General features: G+C 39.0%; 1 pseudogene; it reads left to right on the forward strand.

Annotated features, from left to right (window-relative positions):
- The first annotated feature begins 9,579 nt into the window (after positions 1 to 9,579).
- Positions 9,580 to 14,548, forward strand: LOC124240733 (PRELI domain containing protein 3B-like; annotated as a pseudogene).
- The last annotated feature ends 9,220 nt before the right edge of the window (positions 14,549 to 23,768 follow it).

Here is a 23,768-nt window from a genome sequence, read left to right on the forward strand (position 1 = left end):
TAAATTAAACAATCAGAATGTTACTTAGTAAAATATAGAACAAGAGCAAAATAAGTAGTCTATGAAGGTATGTTATATTTTCAAGCTGTTGCTAATTTCAACGCACCACCCTTCTCCATTACAAGGATGAACCTGCCTCCACAGAATAAATCTGTCTACTCATCACGGCACCCCCACCCTGGAAACGTTGGAAAATACTCTCCAATTTACCTGTTTCTAAACTCTTTGAGTACTATAGCCCTCTCTTTGTTCCTGTTAGGTCACTCTTTTTTATTTAAGTCTATTTTCAAATCTTGGTTAATGGCATCACCATGTACTCAGTCAACCTAACTGGATCCTAAGATATCTCTAATTTCTTCCTGTATTGGGTTTTCACTCCCTAACAAGTAGGACCTTGGAATGCTGACTTAGATGTAATATCCAGGAAACTTGAATTCGCCTCAAATAGGGAGCCTCAGCTGTGGGTGGGATTAGCAAGGGAGTGGTCCAAGAAACAGTGACCCAAATGGCTGCACAGACTGTCCAAAGAAGAATCATGTGAAAGGGCTAGGTCAGTGGCTCTCATACATCTGTGAAATGTGTTAAAATACAGATGCCTGAGTTCCCCCACAAGAGATGTTCATTCAAAAACAGGCCCACCAAAGTTACCAGTGACCTTCTTATCACTAAATCTAATGGATACTTTTTAATACTCATGTTGACTGAACTCTCAGCAGAATTTGACACTCGCCAGGAAAACTCTCTCCACTGGGCTTCTATGGTACTATGCCCTCCTGTTTCTTCCTTCCTCCCTGGCCAAGTCTTTTCATCTTTGCCAGCTCCTCCTACACTTTTTATTCTGTAAGTGTTCAGGTTCCTTGAAGCTCACTCCTCTTCTCCTCTTGCTCTACAAACTCTCTGAACACTACCCTATCTTCAATTACTATAGACATGCTAAAGACTTCCATAGAGATAGCTTCAGTTTTAGTACTCTCTTTTGAGCTCCTGGCACAGAGTAGTTGACTAATAAATGCCCATTAAACTAATGAGTGAATAAATAATAAACATTGTTACAATGTATTTGATTGTATTTTTGATGGGTAACTTCTTGGTGACATGGAAATCATCTTTATCTCATAATCAATATCTCTAATTCATTGCTTTTTTCTCTCCAGCTTTACTGACATATGATTGACATACAATTTTGTGTAAGTTTAAGGTGTACAATGTGATGATTTGATACATGTATGTATTGAGAAATGTTTACCACAATAAGGTAAGTTGACACATCCTTTACCTCACATAATTACCCTGTTGTTGTTGTTATTATTGTTGTTGTTGTTATTGTTGTTGTTGCTATGGTGAGAATATTAAAGTTCTCCTCTCCTAGCAACTTTTAGGGGAACAATACAGTATTGTTTCCAATGAATTCTTTATACCCTCAGTAAATCCCACACCAGAGTTTGGAAATTTAGTATAAACTTTAATCAAAGAGTTTCTCTTAGATAATCTGTCTTCATTTTGACTTGTGAATTAGCCATCTCACGCATCTTTGCTCATCCCACAGTACCTAGTACAGTAATTATAGTTGAAAGTGTTCATGAAGATTTATTTGTTGTGCATTTGATTTCGTTTGTCCCTTACTTTCCCTAGAAGAGGCCAAAAATGAAATCTGGGATATTTCCATTTGATGCAACCTGATGTAATTTTGTATGGATTGATCCCACATAATAAAATTTCTAAATTTTTACCTTTTTGCTTTGAACTATTACACTTTTGACTATATTCTTTGCAGAAATTACACATATTACAAGTGATATTTGTAGAAAGAAGAGGATATACGGTTTTGATATGCTCAGTAATGGAAATCAAACAATTAGAAACTGTCATAATTGCACAGAAATTATATAGAAAATAAACTCCTTAAGAATATCTACATAATCAATGTTTTTGAATGAATTTCTAAGTACAAAATGTGTTTGCTTTATTATGTATCTTACTCTGCTCCTTATCCTTAACTCATCTCATTTCTTCCATCAATAAGACTCCTTTGTACTTTTTTTTTCAAAGACTTTAATGATTTATTCAGGAAGAGGTCATAATTCTTAACCAGATACACAAAACATATGAAATATGAAATTCCAGTTCTAGTCCTTACAAACCATTGAGATAAAGCAATTTTTATTCCATTTTCTTCTTTTTTACTACCCAAAGAGTAATAGCTAAATATTCTATTTGTACTTCTTAGAGAGTAATTCAGAAAGAGAGATCCTTTCTTTAATAATTTTAAACTGTAGAGATCTCCCCAAAACTACCTCCAACCCACAATCACTCCCATCACTACATGTTTTTTATCCACATCAAGAGAAGTATAATTCCAAAATAACAGATAAAAATTTAGATTGGCTGGTATAAGAAACATAAACCCTAACTATTTCAGAATCCTACTTTCTCTCTACACTCAGTGCACATGTTTAGACTGGCATGAAACAGTGGAGACTGTGTATAGATCCCTCCTTCACTTTTTTCTAGAATACAGACTGCCCTGGATTAGTGGAGTCAAAATTTTACAGAAGATTACTCAGATGTGTAAGAAAACACAGCTTCTCTGTCATATAATTGGTTTATCTCTCTCCTGAGCTCCTACTCAATGCGGAAGTACAGGGGAAGTTGAGGTGGGTGACTGACGCAGGGACCTAAACTTATCAATTAAAGTAATGTGTCTCACTTGTTCTAAAGAAGTAGCTCTCAATATTTTTCTTCCTTTGAGTTAAATCACCTGTCTTCTCCAAATGACATTCTTGATACAGTTTGCTTTTACCTGATAGGATCAACAGCACACTTTCACCTCAGAAATGAGGTAATCTGACTCAGGAAAGAAATGAAAATGAAAGAAAAAAGTCATTTCTGAAATTAAGACTAAACTAGAAGGAATGCAAAGCAAATAAACACAATATAATGAGTTAAAAGAAATAGAAGGTGAAAAGAGGAATTTTTTTTAATTAGAAAGAAATGTAGAGATAAAAAGGACTCAAGAATATGTGACAAATACCGAAAATGGACAAAGAAGACCCTTTATATAGATAAAAGGAGTCATAAAAGAAAAAAATCCAAAACAAGGGAACAGAATAAATACTAAAAAATATAATTCAAGAAAACTTTCCTGAAATTAAACAAAGAAAATTTGAAGGTACGTACTGAAGGGCCGTACCATGTACCTGAGAATAATGACCCAGAATAATCACAAAGTCATATTCTAGTAAATTACTAGACTTTAAAGAAAAAGGAACAATCCTGTGGTCATCTAGGCAAAACCAGTAAATAACATATAAGGGAAATAAAAGTAAACTGTCATTGGAATTTTGAATATCAATGTTTATGGCAGAAGAAAGCGGAATAACATATTCTAGACTTTTGAAAATCCATGTTTATGGAAGAAGAAAGTAGTGTAACATATTTTAGACACTCAAGGAAAACTGTGAAGCAATTGGTATATAACCAGCTAAACTGACTTTCAAATATAAAGGCAGCAGGCAAACTCACATGGCAAGAACTTAGGAAATATTGTTTCCATGAGCTGTTACTGAAGAATATACTAAAAAATGAGCTTCCAATTGATTAGAGAGAAATCAAATATGTATTAAAGAATGAGTCAGTATGAACTCATGAGATTATATAGCATATAGTATACAAAGCTATATATTAACTCTGCCTCCTAAGAGCCTAGAAACAATTAACACTCAGAGTATGGTCTTAAAATACCCATTCCACCAAAAAAGCCTAGAATTTATTGTGGCAAATGACTGATTCCAAGTCTAGGATAAGAAATTAACAAGATGAGCCTAGTATACCAGACAGCAAGGAACCTACTAAAGTCATGTTAAAAATACTCAGAAACCAACCCGAAGAGGCTCCCACCAGGCAAAGAGGAACAATCTGAGTTTCAAAGGAACAATTGCAATTAAGTTCATTAAGTTCATAAAGATTTTAAAAATCTAATTGTTCTTCTAAGAAAGACAGGAAACCAATTTATCATCTTGAAAACTATTAAACAAAGGGAAAAATTATTCATTCTGCCTTTCTATATAAACTACACCACTCAACAGTCAAATTGTAGGTGAATGAAATGTCTCTTTATAAAGAGTTCTACAATAAATAAATTGCAAGAAGTGATAGAACTAAAATATCACTATGTTCAAATCCCAGTGAATTACTGAATCTAGGCATTGAGCATCATCAGCTGCTAACATCACAAAAAAGCAGTGACCAGACGTGACGTGCCTCCTCATGACAGAATAAAGCACCATCCAAAGTGTACAAACTTTCAGTTATAAGATGAACAAGTTATGGGGATCTAATGTACAGCATGGTGATTATAGTTAATAACACTGTATTATACACTTAAAAGTTGCTAAGAGAGTAGATCTTAAATATTCTCATCTCAGAAAAGAAATCCTAATCATGTGATGTGATTCAGATGTTAGCTAAAAGCTACAGTGGTAATCATTTTGCAATATGTACGCGTATAAAATCAACACATTGTACCTCTTGAACTTACACAATGTTATATGTCAATTACATCTCAATAAAGCTAGGAGGGAAAGAACACAGCACCACCTACTGTCTTGCCAAAAGGATTGAATGTGAGTTTGATCAAGATTTTGGATCCAACTACCAATTTGCAGGAAATAAAAAGGATTGAGGAAAGTGTTGAATTGCACCATTATCATGCAATAAAAAATTTCACACTGTAGATAACTCTTCAGGTCAAATGCAACAGATAAATTTTAAGAGAAAAAAGGGATAGAGGGAAAACTTGAGATTAAAAGAGATTTAGTTGTTTGGTTTTTTTTACTTTTGTTTTTGTTTTGTTTTGTTTTGCTGAGGAAGATTTGCCCTGAGCTAACATCTGTTGCCAATTTTCCTCTTTTTGTATGAGAGCCACCTCCACAGCGTGGTCACTGACAGATGAGTGGTGTAGGTCTGCACTTGGCAACCAAACCCAGGCCCACAAAGCAGAGCGCACTGAGCTTAACAACTGGGCCACCAGGGCTGGCCCTAGTTGTAATTTTTTAAAATGTGCAAGACTAAACTTTAGTGCCTAGTGATGTGTCTGGATAATAAAAATATTTAAACACAAATAACTGATTACTAGATGAGTTTATATTACCATGTTAATATAGTGTCCTATTAAGGAGGCAGGTGTTGAGACGTGGATGGCCCACCTGGAAGGGCTTCTGGTGTGACCAGCAAAGTGCTATTTCTTGAACTGATTGTTCACTTTATAACTCATTAAGCAATCCTTTTTTTTTTTTTTTTGCATCTTTTGTATCAGGTTTATTTTAAAATATAAAGTGTTTTTTTTAAGTCTATGCATTTAACCACTATTCTTTATTTCCCCTCCATTATGCTATTAAGACAGACATAGAGACCGTATGATAAATGCCAAACTGAAACATAAATAAGGCTGCATTTTTTACACTGAAAATTTGAGTCCAAAACCAACTGAACAAGTAGAGATAAAGAAGATGTAAAGTTTTCATGAGAAAAAGTTGGGGGTTTTCTTTTACAGTAAGCTCAGTGTTGTGTTAACCATGTGATAGAACAATTCCTGACAGATAACTGATCTTTGGCCTCATTAACAAAAATGCTAAAGCTAAAACCAGAGAGGTGATGGCTGCTCTCCACCCTGTTTGAATGGAAAGTCGAGTATACTTTCACAGGGACATTGACGGCAAGGTTGCTCCGAGGAGCTGGACTAGAGAGTGAAGGTTCTCAAAACCATATTCTACAAGGGATAATGAAGAAACTAAGGATCTTTGCTCTGGAAAGACTAGACCGAAAGACATGTGTCTGTTAACTTCAGACATTTGAAGAGCAGCCTGTTGAAAGAATATAGTTGTTCCAAATGGTCCCACGATCAGAGGGTGAAGAGACAGGGAGACAAATTTTGCCTCATAAAGAGTTTTCTGACCATCAAAGTCTAAGGAAATGTGATGAATTGCTTTAGGAAGTACAAGGTTCTTGTCACTGGAATTCAGCCATAGGTGGGATGACCACTTGGGGATGGCTAATATATAAGCATTAAAAGTTTGGCTAAATGAAATCTATAGGTCCTTTTATCTCTAAGGGTCTTTGTGCATTCTGCATAGCACAAGGATCACCTGGGACCAGGAGTCAGAAATAATGCCTCGCTTGTTGTCTATTCTTACCTAACTTCCTCACCATGATAAGAGTGAGCCATAAGAAAAAAAACATATCTTTTTTTGTCTGAATTTTAAAATGCTACCAAAGCTCTACACTTTATACTGTGTAATAGAAACAAATTTGAGGAGTTTGGCTCCTGGCTAGAAAGCTTTGTGTGATTTTTCAGGCCCGAGAATAAGCAATTACAGAGGCTTTACCTAGCAGGAGTCTTGGGGGAAACTGCCCTGCCCACACAATGCTTGGTGCACAGCCAGTGCGTTGCAGGCTCTGAAGGAAGTTGCGGTCAAGGACTCTAGCCCCCCTCGCTGGCCACACTCTTAGGCATAACTGCATTCCAAGCCCAGGCACCTCCATTTGGAGGTCTCTTTATTGGGAAAACTTGAAGACATTTTTCCTCACACTGACTCAGTATCCAGTACTTTTCCACTTCTAGCACCCCCTTTTCTCCCTCCTTTCAGCCCCCAGACTAAACATGAGTCTGATCATGTTTGTATACAATCCATAAAACTATAGGAGCCATTAAACTGAAGGAGCCTTTTGTTCAGGCCTCCCTCAACAATGAGACGACCCCCACATCTGCATTGATCCACTTGAATCTCGCCAGCCGCGCCATTCCACAGGGAGTATGGAACAAGGGGATTTGGTACTTTATCTGGCTTTAGCCTCTTGCTTATACTATCCCAGCGAGTGACTAAACACTTCACTGTTTCTTTCATTTTGGCTCATTGCTTTAGTTGACTTCTCTGACTCCTGACAGCTCAGCTCTCTAGAGCTCAGCTGAGCTCCTGACAAAACACACAATCACGATAATCATGCTTTAAAGATATGTGGGGTTAATTTTAGATCAAAGATCACACATCATTAGGAAGCATTCCTGCACTTAATAATAAACGCTTTCATGCTTGTTAAACCTCCTAAGAAGAGCCACTGCAGCCAGACAAACTTATTTTCTATTCCACATCACTACAGCTTTGATAGCTCGTCTGAAATCCATTACCAATGGATACAAATCTTACTACACACATATATGTTAATTTGAGACTCCCTGGTTGTTTATATGTCTTGTCCATTCAACTTCCCTGAGGACCTCCCACAAGCTTCTCTTCCTGTCCTTAGCAGCACCCGGTGAGTCTCATCTTACCTACTATTCAAGCTAGACCTGTAATGGGGGGAGGGGGGAGGGAATGCATTACCAATCTGCCTATCACCCTTCCTTCCGGGGAAACATCCTTCTTACATTCAAGTTATCAAGGTGGGGACAATACTGACCACTCTATAGTCCCAGAGATGGCCATGTGACCCAAGTGAGGCCAATAGAGGACTCCAGCCCTATGGCCATAATGACTGCTTCAGAGATTGGCATGTAAGCCAGGCTGAATCACAATCTTTCCAAGGATTTTTCTGCCATGGGTATGAGGAAATATTATTTCTCTTCTTCTGGAATCTTGAGTCGTAAAGTCTATAAGATCAAGCTGCTTTGAGACACTTTCCTTGAGTGGAAAAAACTGGGTGCTGTAGGATTGAATGAGGCCAAGACTCAACGGAAACAGAAGAAGATAGAGAAAGAGATTGAGAAATTGACATTTGGGGTCCAATTGTACCTAAAGTGTACCCCAATTTTGTAGTTACATGACTCCATAAGCTCATTTTCCTTTGTTTTACGTCAGTGTGAGTTGAGTTTGTCACTTGCAAACACAAGAATTTTGATTAATACATACAGTACATCACAGTTGTATGTTTGTTTAACACAATGTCTTCCTGGATAATTGTGTTAATGAGACAAGATCTGAAACTAAAACTGTAAAGTAAAGATAATAGCATTCAATTAATTCTGTCACATATTCATTTATTCAATTGTCATTATGTAGGGTAAGATTTGGGAGGGAGGAAAAGAAATCATTCATACCATAAACCTCTGATATCTGGATTGAAAAATTCTGATCTCTATAAGATGAATATATAATATAGCTATTTCTGCTTGAGAAATAAGTGGTTTCTGCCTAATTTTGAGTTTTTGCCTTATTGTGTGCTCTGAATCAGTACTTCTATGAATGGAAAATATTAATTCTCATCAGAACCCATTTGAATTCCGACAATAGTCGTGATTTGTATTTGCATCTAATTACATTCTACTAAAAGGGACAAATTTGGATGTAGCAGAGACTGGATCCTGTTGAGTCCTGAAGATGTAGGGAGTCTACCACAATTAGAGGAAGAGTCCAGGGAATTGGAAGAGGGTAGGTTCTTGAAGAGCATCACATTTTCACCACCTGAATGTAATACAGGGTATGGATGTAGGACTCAGGACTCAGCATTTCTTGGCCCTGGGTTCTCGCGAAAGTAGGGCTTCTCTGAATAAACACACATGCACACTTGCATGCTTTTCAATACAGCATTCACACACATATACACTCATACACACATGCACTCAGATAGACACACTCACACATACACCCATACTTTCTTTCTCTTTCCTTGCTCCTTAAATACCTACAAGTAACTGGCTACATTTATTATCGAAACAATTAAAAGTATGATTAAAGAAGCTAAAAAAGTGTTAATGTGTCTACAGATTTATTCATTTCATCTATTCTCTTTTATCTGCTCCAAGTCTTCAACGTCTTTAAAACAGACACTGTATGGTTTATTAAAACATACCACTCCCACCCCAAATTTCTGATGGCTGCTTTAGATGTTTTATACAAACATTTACAGTATTTTTTCCCACATGCTGCTGGGAAAAAAAGTTTTATTTGAAGAAGCTTCATGGCAGTCCTGATTCCTCTGGTTCTTGCATTAATTAATTTCTAACAAGTTTTTCAATAGCTTTGGTTTCAAAATCCTGCTGCGTATCCACATCCCCTGGGGAGCTTTCTGGGAAATCCAGGTGTGAAAAGCTCTGCTCTACAGGCTTGTCGCTTGCAGTGTGGTCTGAGGACAAGAGGCATGGGCAGCACCCGGGAGCTTTGCAGAAATCTGCACTCCCTGGCTCCACTGCAGACACACTGAATCGAAATCCGCAACAAAGATCCCCCGGTGATTCTCTGCACACTGGTGTCTAAGAAGCATCTACAGAACGTGGTCAACAGGCCCGGTCTCTCTTTTCTCTATTCCTCATATCCAAAATTCTTATTTTTTCTACCTAATTAAGAACATTATGTAGTGCACTTAAATTTGATTTATCCTTCATCCGTACCTTGTTCCCAAGCTTGATCTTCCTATATTTCTTGACCTTTGCTTCTTATGTAGATTTTACTTCCCAGGCTGTTTCATCTTAGCTGTGACATTGTCATTCGTTTCTTGTTACCTAAATTTTCAAAATCGTTCCTTTGACAGACTTCCCAGGCGCTTGTCTGCCTTTCATCTTTCTGACCAGCTTAAATTTTGACTAACATGGAGACCCCATTTCTGGTAAGCTCTCAGCCTAGATGCAATGACCTATTCTGATTTCTAAATTTCATTTCTGGGAAATTGTCAGTCAATATCCACTTTCTAACTGTTTCTACTTGATTTCAAAATGTCTGGATAAAGGTGATTTGTTAATCACTGTGACATTTCATCTTCCTGTTGCTGGATGTTTGGTGTTACTCAAACCTTCTTCTCGAGAATGCTCAATTTTTCCCTTTCCATCTGGATATCTTGATGTTACATTGATGCAGAAGACCGCAAACACAAAAAACAGTGATTGGCTGGTTATAATGACAGCAGTGAAGAGTAAGCAATAATAATCAGAATGTGAGGGTTGTTTTGAATGAATTCTGCCTCAGTGTCTTCACTTCCTTATTTCCAAAGACCTTCACCGCCACTCCCTTTCAGTCACCTCTTCCATGATCAGACCCTGGGCTAGGCCATCATCGGGAGTTCTCCACCTCTGACACCCTGATTGCCAATTTCCCGCTGTCTGATCAAAAATCTTTCATCTGTCAGACTTGTATTCCCTCGTTCGTGCCTGTTGACCTTGATTCTGGCTAAATGACCCAGAACATGAACTCGGCCTTTCAGCAGGTTCAAACTACTTAAGAACATCATCATTTACTGAGGTGATTACTGAAAATTTTATGGAATCACATGGAAAGGTTGCATCACGTATGGTTCAATATTACTGTTCTCCAAAGTCCAGACCTCCCCAAAGAGGTCTCTACACTCCTCACTCCCAGTGCTTAACCCACAGACTCCTCTCTCTGACGCTGCCTCCTCTCCTAGTCAAGATTTCACTCAAGCTATCTCATCCATTGTGCAGGGCAAGTCTATTTGGCTCTGAGCTCCTGCTCCCTAAAAGCCAGAGTATCCATTGACACCATTGTTAGTGACTAACATGCTGAAAACTTTCAGAAATGCAAGACAGGAAAACATACGTGTGAGAGATGAGACCAGAAGGCAAAGAATATGGAACAATGGAAGAGCTCATATGAAAAGGTTTTGAGAACAAGTCCACTTGAAATCTAGATGCATACGCACTCCTTATACCTCAGGTTGACCTAGGGTCTTTGCATCACCAGTCCTCAGCGTATGGAAATTGTATGAACTCACTACAACTGAAGTATTACTGCGGGCAGACGTCCATCCACCAGGCCTCACAGCATAGAGGTTAGATACAAAGAATTTGGAGTTTGTCTGCCTCCTTACTAGCTCTGAGCAAGCTACTTGACTCCTCTGTGCCTCATCTCTACAACGGGGATGATAAAAGTACCTGCCACCAAGGGTTGTGGTGCAGGTTACATGAAACCATCTGTGCATAGTGCTTGGCACAAAACCTGGCCCAGTGTAAGCACTAGATGCCTTTCAGTTATAGTCAAGATAAGCATTGGTTCTAAACTCTTTTCTGAAGGGCTCACACTAAAAACAGCATTTTATTTTGATAACTTTCTCTTTTATTTTGACATAGCTTCTGTGTGGACCAAAATATAAAAAAAATAAAGACATAGAGTGAGGTAGAGATAGGAAATTATTGCAGAAATAGACTCTAAAATCATATCAATATTGTCAAGGAAAATGAAAAGTCATCCAATTTACCCTCCTGCCTTCACTCAGGTCCACAACCAACTTATTCCTGGCAGACAAGGGTAAATTTTATTTTCAAAGGAAGTTTTAGCAGAAATTTGGCATTCTCCCTGAGTAATCAACTTCTGACTAGAAAATGCCAATCCTTATATTCTAGAAATGGATGGATGCATAGAATGAAACCTGAATGGTGAGTGGGCACAGAATTGACAAATGTCCTGGTCTTTTATTTACAGTTCTGTTTCCTAATTATCATGCATGATTTGCAATGAATAGGAAACAACTGCCAAAAACACTGTCCTTTCACTCATATGTTCTTGAAAAAAGTTTGCATTGTATCCTCGGTTTGCAAAACCCTTGCTGCTAGTATAGTCTTGTCCATCTAAATTTGTAAAAATGATGTTAATAAATATTAACTATGACTGCCACTTCAAGAACGGACCTTCAACAATCACCCTTGGGGGTGCAAGCCCCTGGCAGAGTGGTTAAGTTCACGTGCTCCACTTGGGCAGCCCAAAGTTTTGCCAGTTGGGATCCTGGGCACAGACCTAGCATCACTCATCAGGCCATACTGAGGAGGTGTCCCACATAGCATAACCAGAAGTATTCACAACTAGAATACACAACTATGTATGGGGGGCTTTGGGGAGAAGAAGAAGAAAACAGAAATATTGGCAACAGATGTTAGCTCAGGTGTCAATCTTTAAAAAGAACAAAAAACAATCACCCTTGGTTGTGCGGGGATTGCTCTGGCCCTGGTGTGGAGGAAACATAAGAAGGCATTGGCTGGAAGCAGGAAGACAAGCTCTGAGGCTGTACAGTAACACAGCCGAGGAATGCTGACAGCCCACACTAAGCAGCACGGTGGGGATGGGGAAAGGGGAAGGCTGGAATGATAGCAAGGAAGTAGGGCGACAGGACATGGTGACAAAATCTTTCTGTCTAAATTTTTTCATTTGTCTTAGTCTTCAGTGAAAAATAGAAAAAACTTCCTATCTTTATATCTGGCAGTACATTATACTGATATAGTCCTTCAGGAGAAGAAGAGGAGAGAACAAATATTTCCTGAATGTCTGTTAGGTCTTTGTACCTCTTCTCTATCTGTACTCACCCCCTTGGTGATTTCAACCAATCTCACAATTTTAAATATCTATACACTGGGGCCAGCCCCGTGGCCAAGTGGTTAAGTTTGCATGCTTCACTTCAAGGGCCCAGGGTTCACTGGTTCAGATCCTGGGCACGGACCTACACAACGCTCATCAAGCCATGCTGTGGCGGCATCCCACATAGAAGAACTAGAATGACTTACAACTAGGATATACAATTATGTACTGGGGGGCTTTGGGGAGGGGAAAAAAAAAAAGAAGATTGGCAACTGATGTAAGCTCAGGGGCAATCTGTCTCACAAAAAAGCACACCTTAAAAATAAATAAATAAATATCTATACACTGAGGGCTCCAAATTTCCTACATCTAGCTTTAACTTCTTCCCTGAGCTCTGGGCTTACACACCCAGCTGCCTACCTGACTTCTCCACCTGCATGCATCTTAGGCATCTTAAACCTAACATGCCCCTAAATAAATTCCTGATCCTTCCTCCAGCCTGCTCCTTCCTCAGTCTTTCTCATCTCAGTTATTGACCTATTTATTCTTAAATGCTCAGGTCAAAAAACTTCCCATCATCTCTGACTCCTCTTTCTGTTACATACAGTTGGCCTTTTTTATCCACGAGTTCCAGTCAGTCAGAAAGTTCTGTTAGGCTTACCTTCAAAATATATCCAAGAGGACTCCTTTTTTCCAGTACCATGGGCTATATTATTCAAACCAACCCTAAAAACAAAAAATTTGGAACAAAATACTTTTTAAAAATCTAAGAGCTGAAAAAATAATAGGAAATCACAAAAACTGAAGAGAAAGCTATAATTCAGGAACAAAAAAGGCAAAAAAAAAATAGATATCTTTGGCCTGATGATATATGCCTATCCCAGAACATTTTCCTTGTGAATACTATTAACATTATGGGGTTACAATAAGAAACTCTCCCTACAATGTTGGGACCTTAAAGGGTCTACAGAGTAAGGCTGGTCCAGGAATGGATCGGCCCTCACAGGGAACCACACCTGAGCTTTGCTCCTGGGTCATCTAGTGAATCTCAAGCTTGAACTTGATTTCAGTTGATCTCACACTGGTAGCACCCCCATGCCTAGCAGAAGCAATGACAAATCCTATCTGGATGAAGTTTCCTTAATTAGTTATAGGCTTCAAATTATGCCTACTATTTTTTTTCTCAAATAAAACATCCATTATCCAGTCAAAAATAACTAAGCACACAAGGAAGCTAGAAAGAACCGGCAGAAGCAACAGATAACACAGATTCACAAGGCTTAGATATAAGAATCACCAAGGAGTCTATAATGTAATCATGCTTCCTATGTTTGAATAAAAAAAAGACAAACTTGAGGATCTCTGCAGGAACAGAAAAACAAATGACAAAGCAGACAATAACAGGATTTTATAAAAATAAAAACACAACAAAATTTAAAACTATATGGATGGGTTCAAGAGCAGATCAGACACACTTGAAGAGAATTAGTGAACTAGAGGATAAGTCATAAGAAATTATACAGAATGTAGCATGGAGAAAGAAAATGGTTAGTAAGCATAGTATAGAGGTGGCCAGCTGGGATGGCTGGCGGTTGTGTGGAGGTGGGGACGGGTGCCGCCTCTTTGCCTCATTGTCCTCTAGCACTTTCCGGACATCACACAGGTCACCACCACCACGAAGATCTGGACTTCAGAGCATGTCTTTTACCACCCATGGGGAACCATTCCAACAGCTGCAATGCAGACATACCCAAACCCTGTGAACCCAAGTGTGCTTTGGGTTGATGTATTGAACAGACATATAGATCCCTTTGGAAAACTGCACTGCCATAGATTTCTCAGCACAGAACGGAACTGCCTTCCGTTGGGAATTCCTTCCACTTATTGGTGCAGTAAGAACCAAAACACATACTCAAGAACATTCTGTAGTTGATCCTGTAGAGAAAATAATGAAACTTAAATCTACTAATTCATTTATAAACACAGTTTCAGTATATAAGAGACATATACAAACCACATCCTCAAGACCCAGGAAAAATTATTTTGACTCAAGAAGTCATAACGACTGTGAAAGGAGTCAGTCTCAGCAGTTACGCAGAAGGACTAGGGGCAAGTACCATATCTTCCAATGCTAATAAAGACTGACATGCAACAGAACGGGCAATACATAAATTAAATGCCGAGACTGAAGAGTTGATGGCTTCAGCAAGAGGAAGATGAAGACACCTATGGCAGCGGCAGCATTTGTAGAGAAATGATAATGAAAATTGGCATACAACATTGGGTCCCCCAAGTGTCTCTAAGCTGGCAATATATTTGCTATTTTAAAAATACAGCTACATTTTGGGTATAATTTTTTTTAATAACCTGAAGAAAGGCTATGTGACTTCTGACCCAAATAAAGAGACGCGGGGCTTTTACATAAAAGGGATCATCCGAAATTAATGTTGTTCACAATGTTCATCTAATTTTGAGGGTGCCAGTATCTATGTGAAAATTTAACAGTTTTTGAAAAAAGTACTTTTAGATTAGTATTGGCATATTTAATCTCCTGCAGGTAGGATTTTAAAGGTTTTCACACATTGCAATCTCTCTGGCTTTGGACCAACCTCAGAACCAAGCAGAGCCACCTCTCACGGACATACGATTGCCCGGCTGTGGTAAACTTCAACAGCTGGCTTGAAGGCATTCACTTTAAAGGGAGAAATTGTATAGTTTTAAGTATTATATGTATTAATTAGTATAAAATAATCTGCTCTGGGGCCGGCCCGGTGGCGCAGCGGTTAAGTTCACACATTCCTCTTCGGCAGTCCAGGGTTCGCCGGTTCGGATCTCGGGTGCGGACATGGCACCACTAAGCAAGCCATGCTGTGGTAGGCGTTCCACACATAAAGTAGAGGAAGATGGGCACGGATGTTAGCTCAGGGCCAGTCTTCCTCAGCCAAAAGAGGAGGATTAGCAGCAGATGGTAGCTCAGGACTAATCTTCCTCAAAAAAAATTAAAAATAAAAATAACCTGCTCTGTTATAAACCATTAAAAACCACAGTGTTTTGATTTGATGCTTAAATGATATTTTTGGAGTGAAAATTGTGACCAAATACGGTTTTATCATATTAATGAGACTGTATGAATTTGCCAAAATGTTGTAACTTAGTAAAGTTATCACCTTCCTTCAATTTGTACTTCCAAAATCTTTACGATATAGTATGCCATACTGTGGGCTGGTTATGTTAACTGACAATAGTCATTACCTGAAAAATAAAAAGGAAGGTTAGTTTAAAAGGTAACAGAAAAAGTCCGTAGTAAGAAAGTCTCACACACATTAAATCAGAGTTCAAAAAAGGGTAGAGAGGGGCCACCAGATGGCCGAGTGGTTAGATTTTCACGCTCTGCTTCAAGGGCCCAGGGTTTCACCAGCTCGGATCCCGGGCGTGGACCTAGCACCACTCATCAGGCCATGCTGAGGCGGCATCCCACATGCCACAAGTAGAAGGACCTACAACTAGAATATACAACTGTGTACTCTGGGGCTTTGGGGAGAAGAAGAAAAAAAAAGGAAAAGATTGGCAACAGATGCTAGCTCAGGTGCCAATCTTAAAAAAAAAAAAAAGAGTAGAGAGAGTGAGAAAGAAGCAATACTTGAGGAAATTGTAACCACTTTCTAGAACAACAGCAGGACACCAATCACATATTTAAGGTCTATGAATCCCAAGCAGGAAAATAAAAAGAACATCTTGCTAAGTCAGAAAGCCAGGAAGGACTTACAGACTAACAGGAGCAACACAAAGAGACACAGGGGCCGGCTTGAAGAGGCTTCCACTGAACAAACCTTGAGACAACGTGAACATTGAAAAGAATCATGGCTATAATTACCTATAATGCATTTAATAAATAAAACTCCATGAGTGTAGTGTGAGCCCACACTGTGTGTGAGTGAGAGAGAGAGAGAGGAGACTCACCGAGAGGAGCCTCAGCCAGGGCACTGGTGGAACTCGTTGGGGAGCCCCTGTGTGGTGCTGCTAAACTCACTGGAAAATGGTCCCCAGGGGTGTGGTTGAAACTTGCTGCCGTGTGAACACCAGTGAGTGTCCTGCATGCCAGAAGCAAGAAGAGAGGAAAGCACCCTGGAAACAGGAAAAGAAGTCCCTGGCTTCTGTGTTGTCCCTCCACTGACAAAGCCTAACACTGCGCCACCTGGCAAAGGAGAAACATTTGCAGGATCTGACAACAGAACCACAAAGCAGAGCAAGCGAAGGTGAATCTGGAGCTGAGAGGCAATGAATATATATACATAGCCATCCATATATATGGATATAACACACATGTATATATACACAAAACACAGGTTTATGCAACAAAGTTAACTATATTTAAAACTGAAGTTGAAAGCTTTAAATTTAATATATATTTATATGCATATGTATTTTGAAAGACATTGACATATAAAGGTGCATTAAGATTAGCTTTAAAAGTCTAGCAAAAACTAAACTTTTTCAATAAGTCAGAAAAATACTGATCTTTACGTATACATTTTTTCCAGCTTTAGTGAGATACAATTGACATATAACATTGTGTAAGGTGTACAACATGTTGCAAAATGATGAACACCATAGCATCATGTCACATAATTACCTTTCTTTTTTGTGGTGAGAACATTTAAGCTCTACACTCTCAGCAACTTTCAGGTATACAATACATTATTATTAACTCTAGTCACCATGCTGTACATTAGATTCCCAGAAATTATTCATCTTATAACTGGAAGTTTATATTTTTTGACCAACATCTCCTCATTGCCCACCTCCACCTGCAGCTCCTGGGAACTACAATTCTAGTCTCTGTTTCTACAAGTTCAACTTCTTCAGATTCCACATATAAGTGACACCATACAGTATTAGTCTTTCTTTGTCTATTACACTTAGCATAGTGCCCTCCAGGTCCATCCATGTTGTCTCAAATGGCAGGATTTCCTTCTTTCTCACGGATTAATAATATTCCATACACACACACACACACACATATATATACATACATATATATATAAAAAATACACACACACACATATATACATATGTATATATACATACCACATCTTTATCCATTCTAAGTATACATTCTTTGGGCCTTTGCCACTTTAACTAATTTTAACAAAGTTCTTTATTTATGAAAATTTAAAATTTTTAAATAATCATTGTTTCTTCTTGATGTACCCTGTAAAAACAGTGTCTGTAACTATTGCGCCTTTAGATAATTTTGCCATACACTCATATCTGACCACTCTTCATTTTTGCCTTTTGCCTTGCATTTTGCTCTTTATTTTGCCATTTGCCTCTGCATTTTCAAGTTTAGGCTTGAATTCAGAATAATAAAAATATTAACATGTCTATATATTTAAACTATCTTTGGGTTTTTTGGGATAGTCACCAGGTAACTCAAAGATTTGCTCCTTCATCTTATAAAAGAAGGGATCGTAGAAATAATTAGGTTTGTTTGACATTCTCCAAATTTTAGATAAGTCATAACTTTAGATAAATGTATTTCAGTGACTGTGGGGGTTTTATCCAAGTTAAAAGAAATATACTCTTGTTCAATCACAAATATTAGTATAATAAATGTCTATAATAGATGGAAAAGAATAGTCTCTTTGATAAATTGTCCAAGAGTAGCTGGATATATATAGGAAAAGAAAAATTGCCCTTACTTCACCCATATTCAAAAACCAGTTGTAGAGCTAAATGTGAAAGGCAAACAATATAACTCTAGGAGATGATTTTGGGGAATTTCTTCATGATCTTTGACACATGAGGAAAAGAAATTGATAAATTGAACTACATTGAAATTAAGGGCTTCAGTTCATCAAAAGACACCATAAAGAGAGTGAAAAGGCAAGTCACAGAATGGGAGAAGAAATTTTCAATAAAAATAACTGACATAGGGCTTGTATGCAGGCTACATAAAGAACCCCTACAAATCAATAAGAAAAAAATCCAATAGAAAAAGGGAAAATGACTTGAAGAGGCACTTCACAACATAGGAAATGTAAATATTAAATAAATATATGTAAAAGTGTTCAACCTCATTAGTAATCAGGTAAACGCAAATTAAAACCACCCTGAAATATTGTTACATAAGCACCAGAATGGCTGAAACATAAAAGAATGAAAATAACAAGCGTTGGCAAAGATGTGAAACAATGGAATCTTTCAGATGTTGCTGGTGAGAATGTAAATTGAACAGCCACTTTCAAAAACAGTTAGGGTTATCTACAAGAGTTGAAAATATCCATACCACAAGATCCAGAAAGGTGTATATCCTGATATATACAGTCATGCACTGCATAACAACGTCGTGGGCAATGATGGACTGCGTATACAATGGTGGTCTCATAAGATGAGTACCATATAGCCCAGGTGTGTAGTAGGCTATACCATCTAGGTTTGTGTAAATAGACTCTATGATGTTCGCATAATGAGGAAATCGCCTAACAATGAATTTCACAGAAGGTATTCCTGTCATTCAATGACGCATCACTGTATATATGTTGTCATTGATATATGTATATATCTCCAAATGTTATATATAATGTGTACCAATAGATATGTGAAAGAATCTTCACAGCAGCATTATTAGAAGTAGGTGGAAAATGGAGACAATCCCCAAAACCCTCGATATGCAATAGTTTTAAAGAATTGGGATCTATTCATGTGATTTGAAGTTGTACAAATATAATGCTAAGAAAAATAAGCTGGACACAAAATACATACTATATGAGCTAATCTCTTTAAAATTCAAAAAATAGGCAAAACCAACATCATGCTTAGGTGGAAAAACTACAAAGAAAAGCAAGGAAGTGATTCTCATAAAAGTCAGGAGGGTGGTGACTTCTAGGGGACATGGTGGATTTGGGGGGAGTTGATGCTTCTGCTTCCACCTGGGGAGTGCTTACACTTATACAATGAGCTGCTACGTCTCTGTTGATACGCTTTTCTGAATGTACGTTATATTTCACTATACAAATGATCATTAATAGTCTTTTTATAAAGTCTTAAATTATGTAAGTTACTTCACTTTTCTGAACTTCAGTTTTCTCATCATCTTTAAAAAATATAACAATATCTATGGCATTATAAGAGCTGAGGATTCTGGATATCATAATACCTCAACATAAAGTTGCTCTCAATTTCCCCTCCACATCCAAATGCTGAGGGTGGAGCAGCTCACAGGAGCAAGAAAGGTTCTCTGCACCATCCTTTTCCCATTTGCCTTACTCCTCGGGGCCATTCACCTGTCTGGGGGCATGGAGGAGAGGGGGAAGAGCCTTGACACAGCCAGGGGAAGTGATTTCTCTCTCTCTTTCTCTCTGTCTCTTAGTCTTTCTCTCTCCTCCCCTGCCATCTTCCTACTAGAGTTTGCAAAGACCAGCTTCTTTGAAGTGGGGACGTATGTCCACCTCTACTCTTGCTTCCCTACGCCCTTGGGTTTCTGGTAGAAAATATGATAGCGTGAGATGAAGTGGACAGGTCCGTGGCATCCTGCAAAGCTCATGTTATAGAAAAAAAAAAAAAAAAACAAGTGAAGGAGGGTCAGCAGGAGCACAGAGATCTTAACTTGCCCTGCTTGACTGTGACCCATACAGGGATCCTTTGTGCTCACCTCTGCCGCCACCAGAAGTCTCACCTCTAATAGGCAGGAATAAAGTTTTACTGTACCAAGTCCCCACAGGGCAATAATAGTAAATGGCCAACCCAAAGGGGACATATGAGTGAATTTCAGCTACGTTAGGGATTAAGGATTTTGGTGGTAGAAACTATCATGTCTAACATGGTTTACACAGGAAGATACTTTCCAGGTTCCAGACATCCTGACTACCTTATAAATTTCTCTATATACTCATTTTCAAAAAAATTAATATGATTTATGATTGTGCCTTCTAAAAATATTTGGAGTTGTTAACTAAAAGCCAGGAAAAGCATATACATTAAAAATAACCAGAAAAGTAATAATGATTTTAAGAGAAGATAGTAGCTGTTATTAGGCAACTGGAATAAATTGGTTACTGTGGTTGAGGACAAGATCAGCTGCCAAGACTCCTGGCCGCTCAGTGTGGTGAAAGGAACAGCTAGTGTTTCCCCACACGGCAGTGACCAGAGGACCGGGCTGGGAGGAGGGCCCTTGCTGCCAAGGAGCCCAGGGCATCTGCAGGTGCTCTAACATCCCTGGGCCTGTTTTCTCCTCCATAAAAGTGGTGAGATTGACTAGATTACATTAAAATCATTTTTAGTTATACAATGTTGTGATTCATCCTTGATTCACTGATCAATATTTTTAAACGCCCCAGTTCATTCAGAGAAGCAATTTATTTTTCCTGGTATTGATTTGTAGCGGGAATTTGTCACAGAGTTTTTCATATAAGGCACATTGAGTAACTCAACAGATGATGTGCCTACTATCATTTTGCAAAGGATACAGAAATGCACACTTAGTTAACTTTTTTTCCCTCTGTAATACTTAAGGAAAAAAATTAAACTCATTATTTCTTAAAGTTTGTTTCATTAGTCCTGCAAAATATAACCTGAAAATTAAAAAAAAGAAAAGCTTTCTGGCATCAAATACAGAGAAGAATTCATAATGCACATTAGCTTACCAAAGCTCTGTAAAGGTAGAGAATAAAGAGATTTTTAAACCTAAGTTTCTCAAAACTTTTCATTTGCATTAAACCAATTAATACTTAATAAGAAATGGACTGAGTGTGTTTTCTCCCAAATTTCATATGGCAAAAGCCTAACCCCCAATGTGCTGGTATTAGGAGATGGGGCCTTTGGGAGGTAATTAGGTCATGAGAGTGGAGCCCTTGTGAATGGGGTTAGTGCCTTTAAGAGGCCAGTGAGGGCTCTCTTTCTGCCATATGAGAATACCATGAGAAGGCAGTAGTCTACAAACTCGAAGAGGGCTCTTGCCAGAACCCAACCATGCTGGCATCCTGATATCAGATTTCCACCCTCCAGAACTGTGAGAAATCAATTCCTCTGGTTTATAAGCCATGCAGCCTATGGTATTTTGTTACAGCAGCACAAATGAACTAAGACGTAATATAGCTAGTGTTCTGAAGAACTTGCTGTAGAAAATGCTAATGCTCCATTACTCTTTTCTCCCTTCCAGCGAAAAAGTTCAAGAGATTTAACCACAAATGTTGCCTCCACCTCTTCATCTCCCACTTTAGTGGGGTGTTCAGTTTCTCCACTCCAATGAAATGATTCTTATCAACATCAAGAACAACCCTCACCCTCTCAACCCTGTGGACCGGTGTCTGGCCCCATCTTCCTCAGCTTATCAGCCGAATCCAGCAGATAGCTGCTCCTGCATTCTGGAGGCAGTGTCTTCTATGACATTTGTCTTGTGCTTTGTAGACTTCCTTTTCCATCACTGCTTTCCTTCCCAGCATCGTTGTCTGGTTCTTTCACCCCTACAGACTTCTAAATGTGGCGTTCCTCTGGGCATTCGCTCATCTCATCTCTGCCCCATTTACATTCTGCCTAGGTCATCTTTTCCTTCCCCACAGTGTTAAATGCCATCTTTGTGCTGATGGCTCCACAATTTTCTCTCCACTCAGCCCTCTTGGTGTCTGTTCTCCCAAGTACTTAGCACTGTGCCAGGCACAAAGCAGGTATCTGATAAATTTTTGTGAAATGAATGGATGAATGGATGAATATGATTCTTCTGGTTTCTTAATCTAATAGAGTCCCCTCACACTGTTTTCTGATGATATGGTTGGGAATACCTAGAGTCTAGAACACCTAGAGAAAATGGATTGTTAACAAAGCTCTTAGATGTCTCTCTGAAGGATCAAAGCTTCAAGGGAGGTTTGGGTAAGAGCTGGATGGGGTCATTCTCAACCTACTTCTCTGAAGAGTGCCCTAAATGACAATTCTGACATGTTGTAATTTCCAAAGATGGCCATAAAAACACTTCCCATCTCACATACTCTTCTTAAAGTGTGATTTTGATGCTCCTCCTCTGGATAGGGAGAGTCTATATTCCCTCCCTCTTGAATATGGGAGAGCTTACAACATTAGCAGAAATAACATTGTGTCTTACAAGGTCTCTTGAACAACGAAATAAACAAATAAGAAACAAGGCTACATCATAAAAGGCAATACAGCTTTCACCTGGGTCTCTTGGGATGCTTGCTCATGGAACCCAAGTACTATGAGAATGCTCAAGTAGCCACATGGAGAGGCCATGTGTAGGTATCCTGGCCAATAGTCTCAGCTGTAGTAATAGATGAAAGCCAGTATCAGCCACCAGACGTGTGAGTGAGGAAGCCTTCTAGATGCTTCTAATCCTCCAGTTATCAGGTACACCCAGCCTTTGAGTCTTCCTAGTTGATGTCCTTATCACATAACAGAGATAAGCTCCCCCAGATCTCCCCCATCCAAATTCCTGACCCACAAAATCTGTGAGCATAATAAAATAGTTTTTTGAGGCCACTATGTTTTGGGGTTTTGCTAGCAGCGATAGTAACCAGAACACCAATATTCTTTGTTGTTAGTTATAAAATGACTCCTAACCTCTCAATATCAGTTGGATAGGTGGCAGTATTGACATAATTGTGAAAATTGCAAACAACAATCCTGTTTGGATCAATAACAGTCCTTTCACTTCTGTATAAAGGTAACATGCCACACCGTGCTAGGCCCAGCCCATACGGGCTTATGATGTACACAAAGCCAGTGCATACATCTCTTCCCCACCAGCCAACAAGGAAGTATTTATACCATAGAAATTGGCAAACACTGCAGATCAGGGTTTTTTTCCCCCATTCCAGAGAAGTGGCTTACCAGCATACCAGTGGGAATGTGTGGCTTTACTTCTTGATCATAATATTTCTGCTTTATTGCAAAAAAGAAAAAAAGTTTGACTTTATTGACAGTTTTCCCTCCAGGTCTGCTTTCAGGCCTGTCTGTGATGTTCTAAGAGCTGCTCATGAGCCTAAGACCTGCAGGTTGGCTCCTCTTGCTCTAATGCTCTCTGCAAGGACTTCCACGTGGGCTGTCCCATGCCTGCAGTGACCCTGACACACAGTCATAGGCAGAGGTGGAGCAGGCCCAGATGTTCCGGGAGGGGCTGAATGCCCCATGATTCCCTAGGAGAGAAGGGGTTTCCTCCCTCCACTTAATGTGTGTCCATAGAAAGCTCTCCTGCTGGCCACAGCTGGGCTGCTAAAAGCCAGCAGGCTCGGCACTGCTGCCATTTCTGATGGTAAGGCATGGCAGGCGTCCTCCATACTCCTCTCTGTAGTGGCTGAGGACCACACATGTGACTGAGACATGCACAAAAGGATGAATCAGGCCCATGCATTGAGCCTTTAATAAAGGCTTGTGGAATTGCATTAAAGTCAATTCTCCCAGTGCGTAAGTGGTACTTTCTGGTGCCACTTGAATAAATTACATCTCCAGTGTATTATTTGCATAGCTATT

The sequence above is a fragment of the Equus quagga genome, chromosome 6, assembly GCF_021613505.1.
Source record: "Equus quagga isolate Etosha38 chromosome 6, UCLA_HA_Equagga_1.0, whole genome shotgun sequence".
NCBI lineage: Eukaryota > Metazoa > Chordata > Mammalia > Perissodactyla > Equidae > Equus > Equus quagga.